A 12,100-nucleotide genomic window follows, 5' to 3' on the forward strand; every position below is an offset into this window, starting at 1 on the left:
GCATGGACAGTGTTTGACAAAATGCCTGAACGGGATGTGGTGTCATGGAATACTATGATTGTTGGATATACTAAAAATGGGTATTGTCAGGAGGCATTAAGGCTTTATGGCTGGATGCAATGGACAGCTATAGAGGCGGATCATGTTACCTTTTCCAGTGTACTTGGTGCGTGTGCTGGCCTAGAAGCTCCGCAGCAAGGAAACGAGGTGCATGGCCATTTAATTAGAAATGGGTTTGACCTAGAGAACCCCATAGGGAATGCTCTTCTTACTATGTTATGAATGTCCTAGCTTCTACGCATGTTTCATTCCTTACATTAGTGTTCCTTGGCCTTGATTTATAGTATATTGGAAAAGGTTATGAGATATTTTACAATCTTAAGCCCAATGCACGCCTTCTCATGTAACAATCACATTGTCCAAGATAATTCAGTTTTTCAGATAAATTTTGTATCTTTTGGGTGAATTATGTTAGGGCAGTTAGAACCTGCCATGCATATCTTCTCTTGAAATCTTCTACACATAACCTTAAATAATTATGCTCGAAATACCATCTATATCAATGAAATATGATCACATGACGTGTCACCATTGGCATACCACCCAACAACACTGCATTATGCAAATTTCTAGCAATACTATACTCAATGTAACCCCTATTCGACATTTTTTGTAAAATTATGGCCGATATGAAGAAATGAATCAGGTAGAAATTCAATCTGTCTTATGGAAATGTCACTAACTATCCAGGTATGTTTTTGCTATGTATGCACCATAGGTTACACTGATGCTATGTATGCACCCTAGATTAGACATCAAATATTTTACTAATCCCCTCTTTTGCATTTTTCCATTTTTCTCTATCAAACATATGCTTGTCACAAAAGGCAAGTAATTGCTTATGCTTGCAGTCACACTATTTTTTATGAGACGATTTGCAATTAGCATTACAATAATCAGTGCAAGAACAAAGTCCATTCGAGAAACAATGGAAACAATTTGCATCTCCCACAACAATTCGCTTCCCGGTGATCATCAGAATGAGCTTTGTGGCATTGTGGCAACGCCCTGAAACACGAAGGTTCTTGGTAATATGAATAGATGATCTAGCCATTTGTTGATGATGAAAAATAAACACCGGTAAAGAAACAAAATTGCATAAAAAATTGACTTCTTTCTTCTATACTGTTGTTTCTTATGTCATTTGCATAAAATTTTGACTTCTTTCTTCTATGTTGTTGTTTTTTATATCATTGCCTTACGGCGTTTCCTTTGCAACATGTGGTGCAAATGCTAGTATTAATTCTAAATCTTACATAGAATCTCTAACATGACAATTGGATCATCTACTTGTCAATCTTTAAGAGTTGCATAAATGTGAGGCACAGTAGCATTATTTCATAAAATAAATTATTCCGCACATTGATGATACTTTGTATTTTATCTCTCTTCCAAAGTAGTTTGTAGAATAATGACTCTTTCTCAGCGTATAGTTCCCAACCTTCTTTCATTTGTATTTGCAATGTGTTTGTGTTGCGATAGTTGATTTGGATGTGGAATACTCTACTTAGTGTTGAACAAGGTTCAACGCCCTTTTTCATATTTCCGAAAATTTCCATTTCGTATGTAAAACTTGCTTATCTTTAGAGTGGATTTTTCAAAAACTAAAATTGATGCATTTGGCTTCCTGGTAAAAAAACAATTCACCTCCCATTGTTCATACATGATTAGGAGATGTATTTCAAAAATTTCATGGGCTTTCATCCATAAATCATTGTTTACACAAAATATATTGACTTTTTTGGGTGAATTTTCATAATCTGTTAATTTTTCAGGATGGCTTCCTATGTATTTACACAATTCAATTGGAAGTATTTATGTATTCTTAGCAAATAGACCTCTACTTTTATAGTTTTCACGTCTCTATCAAAGGTAAACGACTTTTCCTTTTTTATTTTCTTTTGGATAACATCTGATTGTGTCTACTTCTCTTTTCACTTTCATGAAAATGCCCAATGGATTATAAGAGTAGAAGTATTGTATAGTTTCTTTAATCTTTAATTTCTCCGCTTTACCTTTATGATATTTTTTATTTCACCATAGCGATTTATACTTTTCCACTAGTGTCCACAACAATTGACATAGGTTTTCTCTTTATCTTTCATAATATAGTCAATGAGACTTGGAGAAATTTTTATGCACTTGATATCTTATTTATTCACTTAATTTTATTTAGTATAGGGGTTAACTTTATTTTCTAATCATTTATATCTACACTTATTTAATCACTTCATTTTCTTTAGTAAATTGGTTAATTGAATTTCTAATCATTTAGCTTTAAACTTATTTAATGAGTTCATATTCTTTAGCAGATATGCCTTAATGCATTCATTATACATAATGGGTCTTAGGATTTCTTTTGTGCTCATTCAATATTTGTTTTACTTCATGGGATTGAATAATACTCGGGAATATTTAATAATTCTTTCTTCATCTGAAAGGTAATGTTAGTGCTTTCATTGTCATGGGATGGAATTACATGTCAAATCCTTTATTATATAGAATGGTATTCTTCTTTCAGGATAGAATAGGACTTAGATAAATTTATATTTTTTTAATCTTTATAATAAATTTTAATAATTTCATTTTTAAGAAACTCAAAATGTCATTTGAAAATATTTTCTCATTCAGTAGAGGGGTCCCAACAAAGTAACCAATTAAACGGGAATTGTGACCTCAAAACGAGAATTTGAACAAAAAAAACCCCAAAAAACATGAAAAAACACCCTAAAACAAAAAATGCTAATGTTAGAACAACATTTTTTTTTTCAAGGTAAATTTTCAACATTTTTTAGTAATGATATTAAAGGTAAATATCACGACTTCGAAAAACCTTAAAATCTATTTTCAGGCATGGCATTAAAGATTAAATATCACATCTCTAAAAAGCCTTAAAATTCCAACAATTTCAAAGATAAAATATCATGACTCCAAAAAGCTTTAAAATTTTGACATTTTTTCAACCATGGAATTAAAACCAAATATAATGACTACAACCTTAAGTTTTCTACATATTTCAACCATGACATTATGGAAAACTGTATGACTAAAAATAAATTTAAAAATGAACACGTCAATAAAAGAGTCATTATATCAAGAGTAATTTCTTTTTTAAATGTTAAAAGTATAGCTATTTTAAAATATTAGCCTAAGACAACTTGACACATTGCAACGAAACTTTAAAATTCAACCATCAAATTAACACACAGTGGAGGTGAACTTGACCTATTACATTGAAAACTTAGAAATCAACCATGAAATTGACACATTTTAAAGGCAGACTTGATCCATTATAACGAAAACTTTAAAATCAAATATCAAAACAACACATAATGAGATCAAGATGCTAGTTGAGGATCTACATGGACTATGCAAAATAGTAATAATAAATAGAAAAATAAAAAAAAAATGAAAAATATAAAATAAAACAAAAATTAAAAGATTGAAAAAAATTAAAACGAAAACTCAAAAAATAACAAGTGCTATGTAGTAGCTAGAACCTGCCGCTTAGTTTAAATATAGCTAAAGTTTAAATATACCTAATTTGAGTATGAACTGTTGACAAGATGTGATATGATCAATTAAAGCCTTCATAAAAAATAGAAATGAAAATGAAAATGTTGTGCTAAAATGTTTCTTTTTGGCGAGTGCCCTACGCCATTGGTTGTAATGAAACTTTGTAACTTTATTTCTTTGGCCATGTTTGATTCAAATTGATATTGAGAAACTTAGTTTTATCTCATTGAGATTTCAATTCCAAGAAACTTATTTTATACAACTAATTATCTCCTACAAAGTTCATGGGAATTGTACGTGATCAATATAGAGTTGAATGCAAACGTGTTTGTGGTAGTGAAGGCATGGGAATATGGAACAATTTTTTTAATGTTATCTCTCAAATGGCGTCCCATTTTAAACAAAACTTCTTCCTGCAAAGGAAAATAGAGTTTGGATGATCTATAATTTGTGATTTAATATTAAATTAATTTTTAAATTGAATTGTAAAGACATGTTAATTAATATTTGTGAGTAATTCATAATAACAATTGTTTTACTATTAATTTAACAACTAAAAAAAACATTAAAAATGTAATTATTAAAATATATCACTGGTGCTTTTCAAATATTTTCTAAATATTATAATTTTGTCTATGATTTATGATTTAGTATTAAAATAGATGAATTTGACATAGTCACTTTGAATAAAATTTAGAATAAGGTTGTAGTACATTGAACTGCTTTAACAAAATTCACACTAACATTTTGCATGGTAATTGAGATGAGTCTTCTATGTTTGGTTCAAGGAAAGAAAATAAAACAAATTTAACAAACCAATTGAAATACATCACAAATTGAAGGCTAATCTCCCAATAAATTTTGAGCAATCTCCAGCGACTTGAAGCACAATATGGAACTTCAAAGTGGGATCCTAGTAATACCTAGCAAGAGTTTCAAATCCTTTGACATGCAAGAACAACAAACATTAATCACAAACACATGAAAGGATAAAAAAAAAATCTTGAATTCTTGAATTTCATTCCTTGTTATGAGATCAATTTCTTGAATTCTTGATATACTTAGGAAAAAAATGCACGTGATCCTATAACTTAGTAACTATAAATCAATAAATCTTTCTTAATAAAATTAGAAAGGAAATACTCAAGATTCTAAAAACTAAAAACTAATAACTAATTATCATAATAGTTATTAATTATAAAAACTATGTGTAACAAGTTTTTTTTTTTTAAATGAATAATGTAATTGGAATTGAAGATAGAAAAAAAATAGAAAAAAAAGAAAGTAAAAGTCAAATTAAAAAGTGATAAAACTTATATATATATATATATATATAGAGAGAGAGAGAGAGAGAGAGAGAGAGAGAGAGAGAATATTTTTTTAATTATTTTTTCCTCTTTAAAAGTTGTCATTTTAAAAAAAAGACAACAGGAAAAAATAAAAAAAACCATAAAAAATAAAAGAAAAAGTAATATAACTAATTATTTGAAAAAAATTAATTAATTATTTTTTCCTCTTTAAAATTTGTCATCTTAAATTGAAAATATGGATAAAAACTATAATTCATGAAAATCGAAATAATAGAGAAAAGGAAAAAAAAATCAAAAGGTTAAATAAAAAAGAAATAGAACTAAAAATAAAAAATTAGTAGATAATAGAAATGGAAGTTACTAAATTGTCCATAAAAAGACCTCAACCAATCACCTTACAAATAAATCAATTTAAATAATAATAAAAATAACAAAATGAATTCCCAAAGTTAAACTATGGATAAGCAGCATAATATTTTTTCAAAAGCAAAATTGAATGAGTAATACCATGCCTACCACAAATATAATAATAATAATAAATACTTAATAAAAAATATATATATTAAAACATTAAAAAAAATCAAAAAAACTAAAATTAACTCATAAAAGATAAAAAAATAAAAAATATAAATATTAAAAAAATAAATGAAAAAAAATAAGCAAAACATATTTTTAAGAAAATTTTAAAAGTTTAAGAGCAAAAAATAAAAAACAAATTAGATAATTAGAGAAAGCAAATTAAAATAAATTAATATATATATGAATTTAACCAAAAAAATTTAAAATTAAAATTAAAACATTAAAATAAAAAATTTAAAACAAAAATTAAAAAATCACATTAAAATAAAATTAAAATAAAATATTAGAAAAAAAAAATTATTAAAATAAAATTCAAAGCCACTTCATCAGCCTTTCGGCTCTTAACTGGGGTGAAAATGTCGTCGCAAGGCCGGTGTAGCGACGTTCAATGCAAGTTTGTCGACTTTACAGTGACCTTCCAATGCTCTCGAGGAATTGTTTTTTTTCCTATTTAAAAAAAAATAAAAATAAAAATTATATAATTTGCTAATTTTCCAGCTTTTTTTATTCAAAATTTTCATAAAAATATTTTATTTAACTTGACATTTTTAGAGAAAAGGTTTGGAAATACTTATTTTTTTAGTTACTTCTATATGCAAAATGTGGATTTTTTGTCCAGAGTTTAAAATTATTATTTTTTAGTGACAAGTATTTTTTGTGTACTAAAGTATTAATTAACGATATATAAATATATAAAAATCCCAACTTCAAAATATTAATTTTATTATTTTTTTAACTTTGCAAAAGAAATTAAAATTTTCATTATAAAAAAATATTGCAAAGAAATCAAAAGCACAAGTTTGGAAAACCCTTAAAAAATAAATATTTTTGGATGAAAAACAAGAAAATGAATAAGAAAACTTGAAAAATGGTTGAATAATCAACATTTAAAAAACAAATTGTACATACCTAGGACATAAGAAAATTTAAAGTGTCAAAAATATGCCTAAAAATAAGTCAATACTTTTCAAAATCTGCATGAAAATCACTATCATTTAATTTTTTTTATCTATAGTTAATATATCAAAAAATTTGAAGTGTCAAAATTAAGCCCCAAAAAAAAGGGTTGATGTTTCCTTAACACTTTTCAAAATTTTCATGAAAATCACTAACATTTAAAAAAAAGTGCATAAAGAAAATTTAAAGTCTCGAAAATATGCTCCAAAAAGAAAGGAGTATTTTGAATCAACGGTTTTCAAAATCGGATGATTTTTTGTTGCCTCTAAAAAATTGAGAACTCGGTCAAGTCCTCATTTGATTTGTAACTACGTTTCTCTAATTAGTTGAAATTATATACGCAGAAGTGTTTCTTAGAAATTTATTGATCATTTTTTTCCATGAATTCATAATGTTCACCCTTATTTCACTAGCATGCCCTTGTACACCTAGAAAGTATAGCTAGGAATGTAATTTAAAAGCGTATTAACTTAGAATTATAGATTAACAATATAGAGGTAATTGTTGAATAAATATTTTTTGAGAGCATAAGAACTTAAAGGTACAACTTGTAAGTATTTATAACTATAAATGAAGTACAACATGTTATTTTCAAGGAATTTTCAAACATATGGATTTGCTATGGAGGATTGGTTTTCCAAAACTATGTGCATTCCACGTTCAATTGTCAACCTTGAGTTGATTATATGGACAAACAAGGCCAATGTGCACTCTCACAAGCATAGAACCTCCACAACTCACTCATCATTACTCTCTCTTAGTGTATGCACTAGAAACAAAAGAGCACAATTCTTGCACACTTGGAAGACACACTACAACAATCAACTAAGAATTTGTTATTATATATGTTAGAAAATCACTCCCATACCAATATTCTTAATATACAAGATCCCATTTTTTTTATCTTACTTGTGACGTTAGAACATCATAAAATTCCCCATAACACATTCTGGTTTTTCTCTTCGCTACTATCTCTCTATAGATGTAGGAAATTTTTTAATGAGTCAACCTCATTGTGTGCCAAGTCACTTCTCAATTCTTCCCACATAGTTGCGGATTCTCACTTGCATACCTTTTTCATGTTCATGTTATTCACTCTTTTATATTCATGTTCCAATAAGAAACAATGATCACAATGCCCCTTCTTGATAACATGGGAGTACACTTATATATGGTGGTATAATCCATAATTTCTTAATAATTTATCTGGAATGGACCATTGTATATTTTTTTTTATCTATGTTGATATGTTTTGAGGGGAAAAAATGGATTACTTGGATTGCAAGGCCCATTTTAGTGGAAACTCCCAGTTTGGAGGTTTGGGGTCTGAAACCTTCAAGAGATAGTTCCAGGCATCAAATCAAAATTTTAGGGATATAGAATATTGCAAGAATGGCTCTGATGAGCACCAGTATTGCAGAAAGAATGCTGCAACTCCTGGGGCTACCAACTTTACTTTATCAACCCGAGGTTCGTACAAACTTGGAGGTGATAGTGTTGTATACAGAAGTAGATGCAATGGGCCCACTCTTTGTCACTGCTCAACTAGCGATAGACCACTAGGGTTTCTCAAATCAACGTTCTATTGATTTAGAAGAAGTTTGATTACCAATGGACAAAGGGGAATTTTACCCTAATTGAGAGAATTGAAATGGTGTCTACTGCAGGAATGAAAGACTGAAATAAATGCTTTAAACACACCACTCATCTAACTATTTGTTAAGAGATATTGCTTCAAAATAATTCTAAGCTAACATATGTGTAATCCTAACTATCCTAGGCATGTAATCTGAGATAATCAAACACTTTACTGTTGTGCATAGGAATGAACACAATTACATTTTTTTCCTTTTTGGCTTTTTTGTGAAAATATGAATGCTAATTCTTCTTGGTTGAATGGCAAGTGGGTTAAGTGTGGAGAGAGATTGTTGTGAAGGGTCCAATGCCTTGGGAGGCAAGCAGTGGTATTATCCTATCTTTCTGGATGCATTTTCCACACATTGACCTCAAAACAGGCCACTACAGATCATTCTACAGGATGTCCTAATGCACCTACAGGATTTCCTAATGCTCCTACAGGATGTTGTGTATTCCTACAGGATCCGGCCGAAAGCATAAGGAGGGATTTGGAAGGTGGTATATGGCTTAGGGAAGGTGAATGATGGAAGAAATAAGGGAAGGGACTGGCTAAGACTTCCTAAGAAATCAAACCAAACTTTGTAAGATGGTTGGATTTGATCAACAAACATGGAAAGCTTTTCTTATGGAATGATAAATCGATTGATGGACTTAATGGTTTTTGGTGATCATGGATGGACGAGGTTAGGCTAGGGCTACTGACATGAGATGTTCTTGCACTATTGAAACTCCTGCAATACACACATCATTGGCATTTACCCATGAATCATGTCAAAACAAGAAAGATTTAGAGTTTAGGCTTCTGTGATCCATATTAATTTAGAGAAAGATTTCGGCGAAAATCACATGGAATGACATTTGTCGACGCGTTTCGAACCAACCAGTGTTGTCCTGACGATGAACCACACTGGTTGGTTCGAAACACGTCGACAAATGTCATTCCATGTGATTTTCGCCGAAATCTTTCTCTAAAACAAGAAAGATTTATAATCAACATAAGAAAACAAAATTCCATCATTTAGTTGCCTAGTTCATGTGTGGGAATATTTGCAGCATATTGTTAAACACCATCATATATAATACAAAGCTGGATATATCAGAAATAACAACTAAAACCTATTCTTGGAAATTGAAAGCATGCTGGCCTAATTAGCAGAAAACCCTAAATTTCATAAGAAATCATAATTCTATCTTTTCAAGGATGAATAGGATTTTTTTTCCTCAAACCATGGTCCCTAAAGGGAGGAGTGAGGCAAAATCCACATGCTATCAACCTTTTTGGTATTCCTTTATCTCTCTAAAGCTACTGCTAAATCTATGCGCAAATGGAAGCACCTCAGGCCATGTCAATAAGCATATGAATCATTGCAATAGGCATCAGTCCTACTCCTCCTCAGGATAGCATGACACTACAAGCAACGCTTACTCAGGTACCACCTACACCACAAGAAGTGCATGCATTAACACTAGTTGGTGCAAGAACAAGGGATAAGATAAAAGGTAAAAAGGTGGAAGTTTCAAACAATTCCTCCTCTAGGTTCCCTTAACCTTGTACATTATGTAAAACTATGGGGCGCCCCACCAATAGATGCCCTGATTTAAACAAGCTCAAATTTCTTTTTCATGCCCAAAAAGTGCCAGTGAACCCTCCTCTCCCTACCGGTGAAAAGAACACATCTACATGTCATAAGGCATTGCGCACCAACTACGCATGTGCCATATGCACAGAGTACGAGCATTACACTCATGATTTCCCCGAAATCCCTCGATATCGAGATGGGTTAGGTGCACTCACCTAAGCCAATACCCAGTACTCCCAACAGAGCATGGATCAAAAAGCATTTTTTACATCATAAGGGAAGAAGCTTCTTGCTCCTATCCCTTGTCGGGTCCATCAACCTCCTACCATGATCAGAGGAAAACTAAACCAAAAACACCCCTACTAGCACCCACTTTCACTTTATGCGACATACCAGATCATTTGATCAGCCAATGCCATGAATTAAGGGCCTTTAACCGATTATATCCAGTTCCTCATGCTGCTCAGAGCACCAGACCCAGGCACAAATGTCACACTTGCCATATTTGTGCAAGAAATCATCATGTGTGACATTGTCACTACCTTTCTCAATTTCATTCATTGTTAGGATTCATGCGGTGATTTATCACTGAGAATTCGTATTTAGTCAAATCAGATACCGAACCATCAAATCATACCCCGCCATCAGGGAATGAAGCATCTAGGCCCATTTTATGTGTGTTTGAGAAGAAACGGTCGCCAACAGTGTAGCAAGGCCCCCATCATCATGACTGCCCTCGCCATCATCAATCTAGATCGGGCAAAAAATGATCTAAAGCCACCTAGAAAAAAAGATCACCCCTCACATGTGCTTTATGTGATAAACCCAACCATTTGGAAAATCAATGTTGCAAGAGAGACACACGAATGAGTACCACACCATCTCCATCATGGAACTCTATGTTCTAGTGAATTCCAAAACTCATTTTTTGGACATGCTGCATGCTCAAAAAATCATTTCAGGTGCACATTCTCTTGCACTTTAATTCATATGATTTAGTCTATCATAAATTATGTATATTTTTTATAAAGATGCTTTCACTTGGGGTCTTGGTCATGGATATGGTAGGTACATCATGAACAACCTGCTTCGACCAATACCCCAATAGGAAAATAATAGAGAAGGTATCATTCACCACTTAGCATGATAGGCTTCCTCTTATGATTTGCATATCCTGACATAATTTCTCCAAAATGCACCATAAAGTCCATCATCTTGACCATATTTATCACCACCTCATCTTGCATATGACAAAAATCCACGATGGTCGATAGAGCCTCCCACTCATAGCTCACTTCATGTTTATATACCCCTATTCACTATCAGGAGCCATGACCACCGACTCAGGCCCAAGAATCACTCCACTTACATGACTTGAAGATTAGCATCATTCTGTTGCATTCATCACCCATCCACCTCATTCCCAGTCCATCCTTGATACTTTATGGCAGATTTATACAGATTCACCACCACGTCGTACATTTGGCCTATCATCCACCCATATTACATAGACCATCTGCATCACTTCATCCGCCTCACCAAACCAACACAGAGACCAACCAATGGGGCCCCGCCCTCAACAAAAGCATCACACCTCCATACGGGACACCATTATCATGGGGCACCTATCTTTGTGTTTGTACATCCAAATCACCTTCATATTCTTTTGGCATGTGTACAAAGGGTTTTTTTTTTTGGAAAAATAATCCCATCCATATTATCATGTCTTTTACCCGGTGACAGTTTCTAGTCACCCTCAGTCGGAGCTCACACATCACCCACAATCATTTACAATCTTCACATCAGTCAGAACATACTTACACCCACCCTAGAAATCCTACCAACTCTAGGTCCATCCCTATCAACAAATGTGTTTTGACTATCACCATTTGCATACCATCTCCGACCTCGGGTCAGCTGTCCATATCCACTCATATCGTTAGTTCTCATTATCATGCCTTATCTGACCCACACTATTACAGTATGGTTACACCTTATATCCATTCCCCGAAATATCATGTCGGGCAGTTGATTCTTCTTTCCTGTAACCTTCAACACTCATATTCCAGGATGGAGGCAGTACCTTGGATAATCCCCCCTTTAAGGGATATCCTTGGGTGGCACAGTGGGAATCACTATTGCCCACTGATGTCATCTACCCACTAGAAATTCGACACCAACATAAGTTTTCATGTCAAGGTGGTACCATACTTAATGACCATTGCAGTTCTTTCATTTATTTAAAGACCCCCACATCACTAAACACCTCATTCAACATTTCTCACATCATGATACGGGGGAGGTACCCAAACTCAAAGACCCATGCATACCTCAGCACCACATTCAGAATTGCTTCACCTTTGTTATGCATGGGGGAACCAAATTCATTCTATTTGTTCAATAAGCACCCTTGAGGTTGTCAGTAGTTATCATCATCAGCCATCAACACATCATCCACCC

Source organism: Pinus tabuliformis, chromosome 6 (genome assembly GCF_031772625.1).
Source record: "Pinus tabuliformis cultivar Carrire ecotype Pingquan chromosome 6, CPIR1, whole genome shotgun sequence".
NCBI classification, from domain to species: Eukaryota; Viridiplantae; Streptophyta; class Pinopsida; order Pinales; family Pinaceae; genus Pinus; species Pinus tabuliformis.